At 39.9% G+C, this 14389-nt stretch overlaps 1 pseudogene; it reads left to right on the forward strand.

The window, feature by feature from the left end:
* Window positions 1-531: 531 nt before the first annotated feature.
* Window positions 532-696, forward strand: LOC147730319 (U2 spliceosomal RNA; annotated as a pseudogene).
* Window positions 697-14389: the final 13693 nt, after the last annotated feature.

The raw sequence follows: 14389 nt of genomic DNA on the forward strand, positions 1-14389 counted from the left end.
TTCCTCTGGAACTGCTATTTTGCGCAACAAACATGGAAAGCCATAGGTCCCCTGATAAAAGGGATCACAGGACAGAACAACATAAGCTATGAACTAATCCTGTATGACTTCCCCACAACATGTACCAAAGACAAACACAACCTTCTGTTGACAATTATATCATGTGTGAAAGAAAGTCTATGGACAACAAGAATCCTGGGAGTCTACCAACACAAAACCTTTTCCACCAAAGACTGTATAAACATTGCACTGGATATAGTAATGGTTTTTTATTCTGTGGATATTAAAAAACAAAGCAAACAAGAAGCAGAAAAAATATGGAAACAAAAAAATGGGCAGAATGGGTAAACTAAAAACTTTAGGAATACACTTTAGCATAAAAGTGTTTTTCTTACAATGAAATATGTATCTAGATGGAAAACTGACAGGTCCCTGCCTGCATGCAACACCTAGTCCAGTTAAAAAGTATGCCACCCAGAATGGGATTGGTTAACCAGTACCTGTGAAAAACAATTTTTTTATAAATAAAGTATATTTTTTCAAAAAAAATAAAACATCTGTTCTTATCAGTTTAATATCTGATACGTCCTCTATCTGGGGACCATATATTAAATAGATTTTTGGAATAGGAGCTTGCTCTGTCCACTCCACGCATCAACCCGGTATTGCAGTACCTCCAGGAATGGTGCACTTCCCCACCCGGGGAAAACAATGCGGTTGAAAAATAGACGAGAAAACGAAAGTAGCGCTTCACTACCAAACCCTGTAAAGTGGCGCTATTGTGTTTGCGTGTGAATAAGCGAACTTGTCACTGTGGAAAAAAAAATATATAAAGTTAGAGATGCTTATTTTGTCATAACTGGCACTATGCAGGATGCCATTTACAATTATTTTGCAATTTTTTCACAGTGCAGATAAGTACGCAGTGTCATCAGCTATGCTTCGCGCCCCTGGGTGGGGTTTGGTTAAAATGTGCAGATTATGCAGGAGATGATGGATTATGTAGCAAATGCAGCAAATACATAATTATGCAGCAGAATTGTGCAATTCAAGCGGCGCTAAATTCAGCCTAGGGTGCTGCATACAGCGCTGGGCAGGCTGCCTGACAACCATGAAAGCCCCATGACCCCACTTCCAGTAGCATCTTTCAGTGTCAGGTTGGTTTGAACATTTATGCCAGGTGAGTTTGGTCTCAACTCTCGAACCCATCCCTGGTGAAGCGGTTTGATGGCCAATCGCTCACCCCCCTCTCCATCCCGCCTCGGGCCCTCCTCCTGCCCTGGCCCCGGTGGGCTCTGAGCGGTGCGCGCACGCCCGGTGGCTCCTTTCTGGCACATTCCACCGCGCTCAGTCGCTGCGTCCTGCTCGCTGCCTCTGAATAGACGGCCCCTCGCGGCTGTCACTCTTTGTTCCTCACTGTAAATCGGCCCTTTTTGTGCCCTCGGTACAGTTTACAATGAATGTTTGAGATAAACACACTGGATATGTGCTGTCAGCCCATTCTTTGCGGCTCAGGGGGACCGGACATGTCCAACCGCGCACACTCGGGCCTCCCCGGGACCACAAACATGTAAACTTTTTTTCCATTTTCAGATGTTTTTTCTGGAATACCATTTTGGAAAGGAGACAAATACCTGGACGGTAAGACACGGGGCCTTTTTCCTTTCATTGTTGGGGAGGTCATCCTGGAAGGATGAAAAGCTGAGTTCAGTGGCAGAAGTTTTCCTTTTCTCGCAATGGCTGCTGACTGCTCTTATCTACATATTTTTCTGGTGTGTGACTTTAGAAACCCGAGAAAACTCGTCCAGGGCACATTTTTTGGGTGAGACTCAGACTTAAGGGATTTAAGGGAGATGCCAACTAACTTTGGAGTCAGGATATCGGAGTTCCAATGTGTGATCCTGAACACATCACTTCATGTCTCTGTGCAACACACCCTTCTAAATACCTACTGTAAAGCGCTGTTAACGGGAACATCCAGATTGTGATATAACTTTGAATTGAAAGAAATGGCTGCATATTTCAAACATGTTTTTCGAGTGCCCCTCGTTGTTTAAAATGTCATAATGTGTATTGAAGCCCTTCCAGCTTCATTTTTATACGTTGCAACACTGTCTGACTTTGCACTGGGATATCTTTTACTTTTCAGATAGACTGTGAAATGTCACGCCCTTGTGTTTGATGTAGCAAATGACAAAATGCCACCAAGCTTATGACTTCCACTATTCTAGTGCAAATCAGAACTAGAAGACCACTGTGTCTGGAAATTCTATTTTCATCGGTGATATATTTTTGGGAAGCACACATTACACATTGAATGTTTCTAAGCACTATGGTAAATTAGCAAACTTGCAAAGTTCTGGGTTGAAAGTTGACTCTTGTCCTCACAGTAGTGCAAGTTCCTCACTCTGCTCACGTCTGCCAACTAAACAATACTGCCCACCAGTGCCCTGTCTTCACACTACCGACCAGTGCCAGCTCTTAACAGCCTCCTCGCGCTGTTCACTACTGCAAGCTTCTGACACGGTTCACCAGTGGTAGGTGTGTGTGCCCGCCTGCGGTGCCCACCAGTGTCACCTTCTGAGAGTTCCCACCAGTGCCCAGTTTCCCACACGGCCCACGATGGTCAGCAATGTGGTTGCTGACGCTGCCTACACTAGCGCCAGTTTTTCACGTCAGCGCTTTGGAGCCACAACTGTGGTATGAAGCGCTATACACATGCTGCTATAGCAAAGAACACAGTACATTGCCCACCAGTGACAACGTATCGCATTGCTATCACTGAAAACGTAAAGATTTCTCGCCTGTGATAGTTTCTTACATTCCATTCTGGTGCCAGGTTCATTGACTGCCATCTGTGCCAGACGCTGCCTGCCATGCCAGCTTCCCCCAATGTCCAGCAGTGCCAGCTTTACACACTACCAGTGTGGTTTCACACACCGCCCACTTGCGCCACCGTCTCTTGCTGCTTAATGGTGCTGACGCCTACTGAGGCGTGTGGTGTAGTCAGCCTCCACACCCACAGAATCCTTGTTATTGTGTTAACACTGCCAATAGCAGTGGCAATTATAATGTGGATTCTTTTAAAAAAAAGAAGTGTGTTACAGTTAATGGAGAGACTGTGCAAGAGGGAGAGAAAGCTTGTTTGGAGGCGAAAGTGTAAACGCTTTCTTAGCTCCTGTAGGACTCCCTCATTCTTGTGGAAAGGGGGGGGGGGCACTGGACTTTGGTCGTTCATCATTGCAAACGTCATCTTAAAGGACATGTTGGAATAGACAGTGCTGCTTTTTGGAAGATTTAAAACTGACCTGGCACTGTTTGAGATGACATGCAATAGTCAGATTCAAGTTGGGAATCTATAAATGGTTTCTCCTTTATCCATTTGCTATAATGTGGGGATTTGCCTTCTAATGAAGATAAAGGTGTAATTTCTTCGAGTTTCTTCTTGGTTATTGGTGCCTAATAGCCTATATTGGAGGTGGACAAGCCTGTCAATGGACGAAATAGCTCACGCTGCCTGTTATCCTTTGCTGTTAGAAGCCAGATGTTTTTATGGTCTGGCTTGACAGCGCAGCTGTTGCCAGACAATTATGTGAGAACCACCAGGAGAGGGGCTTTGGCTCCACCCACCTGTTCGGTGTCAGGAGTACATCTTTTGATTGGGCTGAAGACTTGTGCTTCCACAAAAATGTGCTTGCTCTCCACACGGCTGGGATTCTTTTGTTTTTGTTTTATCCAGCTGCCTGGCGTAAACTTTCAGGGGCACACACAGGCTGTTGTAATGCTATTACAGTATCTTAGATAATTTATTTCATTTTGTTCTGGCAGCAGCACAGATGGGAGGAGGCAGTCATTATTAGAGGTGGACAAGCCACTGAAAGCTCGAGCCAACCTCGAGTCTGAGCCTGAAGACTTTATTTGGCTCAGCTCGAGTTAAAGCTGGAACCTCGAGCCCATAACGAGCCGAGCTTTCAAGTGTCTTTTGCCTGACCATCACTTTCCTGTACCCTGGATATGGCTTCAGAGCCAGAGCTGTAGACTATGGTCCTGGGGAACCAGATTTGAGTCTTGGTATTGCCGCAAACTCCTGTAATTCTGGGTAAATCCCTTAGTCCCCGTGTGTAGAAACAATGCAAAGTGACCTTTTGTAATGTAACTGATAGTGGTTCGAGTTTGCGCTAAATAAAAAGTGCAAAAAAATTCATAAACAGGTAAAAACAAACACTAAACATACAGAAAGACAATAGATACTTATTTAGTGACTGATCTGTACACAGTGATACAAGAAAACCTGGATAAATAGTGGCTTCCCCTGCTTAAACTGTGTGATTGTAGGCAAATATTTTCTTTCACGAAAACTTTTTTTCTTCATTATTGCATACTTTTTTCACTTTTAAAGACACTTTATCATATTTTACATGATGTTTGCTGTATGATTTACATAGGAAACTTTTTCAGGGCTTGGGTCATGCATGGGCTTTAAGACCCGAGCAAGACCCTTGAATTGACTCTGCTCTCTCAGATAATTTGTCAGCTCACCAACCGCAAGTCATTAGCGTACATCATTTTTTTATTATTATTTTTTTATACACCTATCATGTACTCATTTGGTGGTACACACAGCCTTTTGTTGGGCTTAGTAGCAGTTGGCCACAGGTCCTGACCATCGGACTGACATGCAGCACCTGCCTGCATTCTTTCAGGGTCTTTTTTAAGCCATAGCATTTTTTAATGAGATTTTCTTTTTACAAGATCCTGCCTGCTTTCTTTATAGCTACACAGAGGAGGCTACATGAGTGCAATTTTCCTGAAAATCGTAATTTTAATGTACTAAACACATTTTTTTAGTGTTTCCACCATTTTCATGCCTCTGAGTACCCTACAGTATTCCTCTGGGGTCACATACCTCTTTTAGGGCCCTTATTTTGGCATGGACTTTTTTTTTGTACCACAGCATGAAAATTACGTTTTTGTACAAAACTGTAATTTTCAAGATGAAAATAAAATGTGATCCTCTTCATCGGCCAAACACACTTAAAATTGAAATGTAGTTGACTGAAATCATGTTTTTTACAAACTGCAATTTTACTTAGCCAAGATATTCAAAAAGCCCACCTTTTTCAAACACAAAATCTAAAAAACTACTAAATAGATTTACTCTAAACTACAAGAAGAATGCTTTCTGAGGAAAGTTCTGCTTACATGCCAAGTCTGAAATAAATTTAATCAGCGGCTTTTGCAGTAGCTGTGGACAAAATTTCCTGTGAGAGCTAAAATGGGAAAATGCTTCTTTTTTTACCACCCGTAAGGCTTTTTTTCCTGCTCAGAAATGCATGAACATTAACATGCCAGACAATGGTTGCATGACTGCATATGCGAATAGAGTGCCAAATTTCGTTCAGCTCTGTCCATGGGTATGAAAGTTGTGTGAAAAACAAAATGTCCATTCAATGGAATGTGTGGCTGAACCATAACCGCATCACCGGCAGGCCACTATGCAAAATATTTGCCTATCTACCTAAATATATCTATCTACCTAAAAAAAAAAAAAAAAAAAAAAAAATATATATATATATATATATATATATATATATATATATATATATATATATATGTATATATATATATATATATATATGTATATATATATATGTATATATATATATATATATATATGTATATATATATATATATATATATATATATATATATATATGTGTGTGTCAATAAAAGGCAAAACTTTATATCTTACCCCCAACACGACAGGTAGCACATATAGAGGGAGCATCATTATTAGTTCATCCTCTCAATCACATCAGTGTCTACATTCATGTCTGTAAAGTACACAATGTAATCCTATAGCTACGGTGTTAAGTCGATTATCAAAAGAAGAAAATAATTAACCGATTTTCAACAAAATACGTCTTAAGGATATTGTGTATTGTAAAGAAAATGTATTGTGTGTGATGATCATTTGTGAGAATTGTGCTGAACTCTTATTCAATACAAGTGGCATGTTTTGGTTATTTCGGGGTGCTGAACCGCTAAAGATTGATTACAATTTTGGAGTTTTCTCCGCCAGAAGTTGAAAGGGGTTGAACTTCTGGTTCTGTGCACCATACTAAGTATTCAACAAATTGTCTCCACTGTGATGGCAGGTGCAGTAGTTTATTGCCTCAAGCCCTTGAATGTTTAATTGTTTTACACAATGTTACCCCTACAGCATGTTGCTGGACCCCTAGTTCTCGTTTTGTACATATAAATATGGGCGGGAGTAGATTCAGTTTTCAATCGCATATCAAACTCTGTTTTTAAAGACATAGTCAAAATCTCACACATTTGTACAGCATATTCAGAAATACATTAAAAACAAGGTTAAAGGTAAAATTAGAGAGATCAAAACTTTGGTAATCATTGCACATTCTCAAGCCCTCCTGCAGTAATTGTGCACCTTGTTTAGGTTGCGTCCATATACAGGTTACAACCTGGCCTCTTACGAACCCTATAACAATGTATATAGTTCCACATCTGTATTTAGGCCCCATGGGATCTCAGTCCCAATTGGTATAATCCACTTTGATTCTGCCTTTCTCAAAGTCAATTCATGATCTCCCCCTCTGATCTTCAACGGGATATGTTCAATGCCAAAGAATGTAAAATTATTCAAGCTTTCATCATGTTCCTTCTAGATATGTTTGGACATGGCATACATGAAGTCTTTGTTGGTAATTGCTCTCATATGTTGTAGAATGCGCAATTTTAACTTGGTCACCGTACTACCAATGTATTTCTTCCCACTATGCATTCCAACATGTATAGCATATGTGTTGTTTCGCATAGTATCGGCCCCTTTGATTTTTTTCTTTTCACCACTGGGTGTGTTGATGTCCATCAGATTTTATCTTTATTGGTCTGTTTTGCATTTGTGACATTTCACAAAGCTGTTGATATTGAGCCAATTTCGCCTTGTTGCTCCTTTCTCTGATCTATGAAAATAACTTTGGGTTAAGAGATTGCCTAAGAATGGTGTTTTCCTATATTTGATATCGCGATGCTCTGACGTTTGGCCTCTAATATCTTTGTCCTCTCTAATATTTTCCAGTGACTTTCTAATTCTTCCTTGATAGCTCTACTTGATGTGTTGAAGACAGTAATATGCCTCACGCCTTCTTAATCTTTGTTTTTTAATTTTTTTGGGACATTTTGGGAAACAGTAAGTTTTCTCTTCTCTGCTTTTTCACTCTGGCTTTAGCATCATTCAGTACAGTCACTAGATTGCCCCGTCTCCTAAATCTTTTGTGCATTTCATTGAACTGTGCTTTATATTCTTGATCCTCTGAGCGTAGAAATGCTCCATACGATATACTCCATTTTAGAGCTTTAGGGTGGACAGTATTGCCAGGATACTATTGCAAGCAGTTGATTTAAGGAATAAAGGTGGTACAAATCTTCCCATTTTCTATGTATACTCGTATGTCCAGATAATCAATTTCTTGCTTGCTGATCGTATAAGTAAATTTTAATTTAACAGCATTATGATTCAAGAATTTTAAAAAGCACTCCAGTTCTTGCGTTTCTCCTTCCCTTATCAAAAACAGATTGTCAATATAATGTTCCCAAATAACCACCTTCTCCATTCTTTCCTTGTTCTCCTCTAACCAAACACAATCTGCCTCCCAGCATCCCATTGATCATATACGATAAGTGGGCACAAATAAAGTGTCGATGGCCGTGCCTCTGCTCTGCTTATGAAATTTCACATCAAAGATAGATACATTATTAGTTAAGTAAAAGGACATCATGTCTAAAACCATTTGCGTGTGGTTCAACAGACTCAAAGATCGTGTTACTAAAAATATTCACTGGCTCTCAAACCATCCTTATGTATGATGGATGTGTACAGCGAGACCACATCTATTGTGGCCATTACATATTCCGTCTTCCATGGATCTACGCCAATGCGATTCAAGAAATCCATTGAGTCACGGATATATGATGGTAAATTCACAACATATGGAAATAGAAAAATGTCCACAAACCTAGATGTATTCTCCAGTAAGGAACCACACTAACTCACAATAGGACGAACTGGGGGATTGTCAAGACTCTTACGCACTTTGGGAAGGATATATATTGTAGGAACGATGGGATGTGTGCTACCCGAATACTGTAATTCACCCTCATCCAAGAGATCTTGTGTATGCCAATCATATCGCCTGGTATGGAATACCTCCATGATCTGTTTGGTTGAATTTTCCTTCAATTTTTCATAGTTAACAGGGCCATTCAGTTGCCTTTTGACCTCTTGGTAGTATTCCTGGCCATCCATTAGAACAATATTTCCACCCTTGTCAGATATGTTTATAATGATATCTCTATCGTTCTGTAGATCTGTTAGAGCCCATCAGTCCTTAGCTTTCATGTTCTGTTAGTTTGACTTCTTCTCTCTTAACAAGATATATCTAAGATCTTCAATCATAAGTTCATGAAAAACATCCATTCTGTTGTCTGGTGGGACCTGGGGTCAACATTTGGACTTGGCTTTGCATTTGCTGCTCACAGATTTATTTATTTCAATGCCTAGCATATCAGAGTACTCGTTATTAGTCATTTGTCCTATTGTACCTGCCACTTCTTGATTTTCATTCTCCAGTTCCAAGCTGTACAAGGTTTTTAGTCAACTTAAATCCTCTGATGTTAGTAATGACAGTTCTTGAGGGATCCAGTAACCTTTCTGGCATGAACCCTGGTTGTACAGTGTTTCTTTATTTTAAAAAATATATTTAATTGAGTTTTTAACCCTTTTTTGGTCGACGCAATGTATACAGCATACAGCATAACATCGTCAGGTTATGATACATTTCGAAAACATTAATACATCCTAATAGACAAAGCACATACAACAAAAAAGAAAGACCCTGTCAAGGACTAAATAGACAGGGTTTCCCAGACAAGAGACTAATTATTTATACATACATATCAGTTCCTTTAATCAAAATAATCAGTCCCCCTTTTTGCACTGTTAAATTAATATAGCCATCACAAGTTTCAATTGGCTGTACGAAAATAATTTACCCACCAAGACAAAAGACCTTCTCATAGATCAGTGCATACCTATCCTAAATCATTGGATCCAGTTTGATATTGGAGACCAGATTTTAGATCCCATGGCCCTTTTCCTTCTCTCTTTAGTTTTATATATTGCTAATTCGGAATTACTCGTGGCTAAAAGTCTTGACCGCCAATTAATAAAAGTGGGTGGGTCAGGACGAATCCACTCATTAGTGATACAGGCACGTACCACCACCATAGCGATAAATAGAGTAGCAGTTATATCTCTCGAACTTATATTAGCCTCCATATCAGACCCCACATCCATAATTACTAATTCTCCTCTGATTGTAATAGGGGATCCAAGTATTATATCTAAAAAAAAATAATTTCTTGAAAGAACTCCCTCAATCTAGAACAGGAAAAGAACTTATGAGTAGAGTCCGCGGCAAATAATCAACACCTGTTAAACTTATCCCCCACTGTTGCACCCGATCTAGCAATTTTACTAGGAGTATCATTTAAATCATAAATGGCCATGTAATGCTGACTACGTAATCTTCCAGTCATTAAAACCTGGTTAGCAAGATCAAGGGATTTTATTATATTAATATCCCCGACTCCCAGTTTATTTTCCCATTTTGTTTTCCATATATCCAGATCATCTGGAAATATTTCCACTAATTGTTGATAAAATTGACCTTTTGGTATTTTTTCCGTAATTTTTTCAGTTAAAGGGATTTTAGCAAACTGATGTCCTATTCCTGACCCCGACCGAGCCAGAAAACTGCGTATTTGGAAATATTTAAAGAAATCTTTTTTACCTATGCCAAATTTCTCCTGTATATCTAAGAATGCTAAAATTTGACCTTTATCAAACAGATCCCCTCAGCATCGTAATCCTTTTAAGCCCCATCTAATTGTTACTTGGTCTCGAAAGATTATAGGAAGTAACCCAGGAGCAGAGAAAGGGGTATAAGCATTAAGGTTTGAAACATGTATCTTCTGTTTAATTTGTTTCCAAACTACATAAGCAGCCTTGAGTATCTTAAACTTTGTTTTTTTAAAGTAGCTTGGCTGAATTACCTTAACTAAGCAAACATTAATCTCTTCACCCAACCCAAATTCGTAAATAGATGGCCTATGAAAAAGGGGAATCTCAGCTTTAGCCCCAACTACCCGGCGACCCATATATTGCATCATTGCTGCCCAATAATAAATCATAAAATGTGGGATACCACAACCCCCACGATGTCTAGGTAAAATCATCTTCTGATACGCCCTTCTATGTCTTGGGTACCCCCACAAGAATCTGGAACATATCCTCTCTAATTTAACAAAACACAAAGAAGAGAACTCTAGGGGGATTGCTCTAAACATATATAAAAATTTCGGTAGCACCAGCATTTATAACACGTTACATCTCCCGTGGAGAGATAAATGAAGATGATCTAACCTTTCTAATGTTGCATTCACCTTCTCCATCACAGGGATGATATTCAAATCGGGGATCTTATCCACTACCAATGTAATTTTGTATTCCTAAGTATGTTGCTTCGGGGACAATTTACATATTTAACGGGGGATCTGTTCCTGAGTAAAGTACCTGAGTTTTCTTTATGCTTAATTTATAACCAGAGAAACAACCAAACTGCACGGCCAATGTCTTAATTCCAGGTAGAGCGGTAACAATATCACTAGTAAGTACGACTATATCATCCGCATATGCCAATGCTCTATACTCAATATTATGAAAACTAACTGTCTTAATATCTATGTGCTGGTTTAATTTATTCGAAAATAAACAATATATAATGCACATAAAAGAGGGAAGCATGGGCACCCTTGCCTTGTGCCCCTGCTAATACTATATGAACCAGACTCTTGTCCGGATATGCGTATGGTGGCTGTCAGGCGTATATACAGGGTCTTAACTGCTTGGATAAACTGAGAGCAAAATCCTTCCCATAGCGAGACATCCCACATATATTGCCAGGAGACCATGTCGAACGCCTTCTCAGCATTCAACAGGATTACCCCCAATGCAGATTCAGTTGCCTGAGCCCAATCTAAGAGGGCTATTACTCGTCTCATGTGATCAGCAGTATCCCTACCGGGGAAAAAACCCATGCTGAAAATTAGACACTAGAGGGGTAATAACCATAGCTAAGCGGTGAGCAATAATTTTAGAAAAAAATCTTGCTGTCTAAATTGATCAGTGAGATAGGTCCATATGAGGATGGATACAACTCAGGTTTGTCCTTTTTTTAAAGACAATAATGGTGGTTCTTCGCCACAAATCTGGCGCTGATCCACATTGAGCAGCGAGAAACAATGTCATAAGTTTCAATCTAAGCGCTTGACGAAATATCTTATAGAATTCAAGAGGGATGCCATCCGGGCCTACCGCTTTTCCTGTTGCTAAAAAAATTATTGCTCCCTCCACTTCCTCCCAGGTTATACAAGCTGCTAATTCCTCATTTTGATCTTGCGTAACTTTATTAGATTCGATTTCAAAACTAAATTCCTTCATTTTCTCATCTGTATCTATTGTTTCATACTCTGTATATAAGTTGTTATAAAACTCGCGAAAAACATTCCAAACTTCACCTAGGGAATCCTGTATCTAGTCAAGAGGATCCTGTATCCTATAAATTCTATTGGTTATTTCCCTCTGCTAAAGTCTCTTTGCTAAAATCCTATCAGAATTTTTCCCTGCTTCATAGACTTAAGTGCTGTACATAACCAATTTCGTGGCTATTTTCGCAGCAAAATGTTGATAGATTTTCATTTTTAAAATTGCAATGGCTTTTAGGGTTATTTCCGTATTTTGTTGCCTAATTATTTCCCCCATAAACTCTATTTTTAATACCCTCTGCTGATTCATCCCCACCTTAATTTCCGCCTGAATGTTACACTGTTTAGCTATAGAATAGCTTAGTGTTTCACCCCAAACCCAGTCCTTGAATGTATCCCAAACAATAAGGTCTGAAGCAGTTCCCCGATTATTTTGAAAGAATTCCTTAATCCAATCACACATATGCCTACAATATTCGGGATCTAATAAAAGTTTACGTTCAAATGTCCATGCCTTCGGCTGGGCCCTGGAACTAATATCCAATTCTAAAATAAGTGGGTTATGATCTGAGATGATCCTGGGTGTGATATCTATCTTAGCACACAATGCTTTTTCAGCTGAAATAAAAAAGTAATCCAAGCGAACATGTTTCCTATGTGGGGCTGACTAAAAAGTATCTCCGTAACATCTTTCTTCTGTGTATACCAAACGTCGGCCAACCCGAGTTCTTTAACTAGGCCTTGGGTAGCTTTGAAAACATTGGTTTTCTTACCCCTATATGGGCAATCACTTGTGATATCAAATCCACTCTCTAGATGAAGATAAAAATCCCCACAAAGGATTAAAGGGGATGACCATACCGCTAACTCGACACTTAGATAATGCATCACCTCCGGGTCATCCAAATTAGAGCCATAAATAGAGCATATCGTCAATGGAGAACCGTTAACAATTATTTCAGTGATGACCCAACGCCCCAAAACATCCTCCTTTACCCTTTTACAGTCACCCAGGCCACGTTTCATCAGAATCGCAACCCCTCTTGTAGTTAAGCTCTGTCTAGCACAGCCAGGTATATCCATGCCTAATTCATTCAGTCACTTTCGATTATTCCAAGCAATATGAGTTTCTTGCACGCAAAGCAAAACCATATACATCACCTGTAAGATTTGAGCCATCACCCCTCTTTTCTTTTTATTGTTTAAACCACATATGTTCCACGTACCAATAGATAGTCTACCAATCATTGTCATTACATTAAATTAAACATATCTTGTCTGCCCTGCCCATACAATAGACTGCGCTTCATAAAAACTAAAAAAACATTATTTCTCATATAGTAATAAGTACCGTAACCTGGATGTAACATAGACAGCGAAAACCAAACATGCCTCTCGCCACCCCCTCCCACCAAACCCCACCCCTGCCCACCCAAAGCTACCCCACCCTTCTCCCTTCCCCCACCCAACTGAGGCATAAGGACTAAGTCTTCTGTGATGGGTAGCGGATCAAGAACACTCCCCCAAACCCCCCCAAAAAATCAAAAAAGACACTACAGAAATCCATAAGGAGAGCCCCCCCTTACTAACTGAGTACACATTCATACAATTATCCCTTGAATCATTTCAAATTGTACTAAAAACATCCTTTGCTGCTATTTCAGATACAAAGAATTGTGTTTTTTCCTTATATATAATTTTTAGTTTGGCCGGATTGAGCAGAAAGGCCTGTGCCACTTTAGCCTGGAAAAGGGGAATCATTTGGCGAAGATGCCACCTCTTTTGGACCATGGCCTGGCAAAAATCCAGGCCAACAAAAAATTTGCATCCCTTACCCCCTCTTTCTATAACTGGCCTTGCCAAATCAAATATTGATTCTCACAACAAGAAATTACTCAAACAGATCATAATAGCCCTAGGTTTTTCGTTTAACCCCCCTGCTCTAACTCACTGATTAAATGGGAACCTATGTTCTCTCTGAAGTTCTACTTACCAACTCCAGTGTTTAAGTTCTGGGAAGGCCTCTGAAAATAATTCAATCCCAAACTGCCTAATGTCTTTGCCTTCCAGTCCCTCTGGTATGCCCAAAATATGTAAATTGTTCCTTCTGGAACAATTTTCCAAATCAGTAAGCTTCCAACTGGTGTCATCTTTTAAAGCTTGCAGAGATGCTATTGTAGCCATCTGCTGCACAATTTCATCTTCCATTGCTGATATCCTTGCCTCAGCTTCCCCAGTTCTTGTGGATATCTCTGTACAAGTCTTTGCAACTCGGAGCACAGTGTTTGGTAATTTTCTAACAGCACCCTGGGTCCGAAGTCCCTCCGCCATAGTCTCTTCACGATGGGCCATTATAATTTGATATACAGTGCAGAGGGTGACTTCGCCTTCTATCACAGCATCTGTGCCAGCAATTTCTCCAGTTTTATTCCCAGGACCTCTATTCTTATCAAGTTGAGGACAAAACGAGTAATCCCATACTAGTGATCTGGCTGTGCCAGGCGTCTCTTTCAGCAGAGGGTTAACAGTTTCCCCTTAATTTGCACACTGTTCCCTCATTAGTAGAAGTCTCCAAACCCAGTTTCTACTCATCCTGCTGGTAAATTACTAGTGTCACTCTTATCATCTGCCCAATCTCCCCCAAACTCTCATTCTCAAAAGAGTTAGAGGGGTCCGACATTGAATAAAACTTTCCCCCTGAGTCCCCAGAATCTACATCCTTGATTGCTTCTTTCTCTTGATAACCAATGATCTGGGGGAT

The sequence above is a fragment of the Lissotriton vulgaris genome, chromosome 2_1 (genome assembly GCF_964263255.1).
Source record: "Lissotriton vulgaris chromosome 2_1, aLisVul1.2, whole genome shotgun sequence".
NCBI classification, from domain to species: Eukaryota; Metazoa; Chordata; class Amphibia; order Caudata; family Salamandridae; genus Lissotriton; species Lissotriton vulgaris.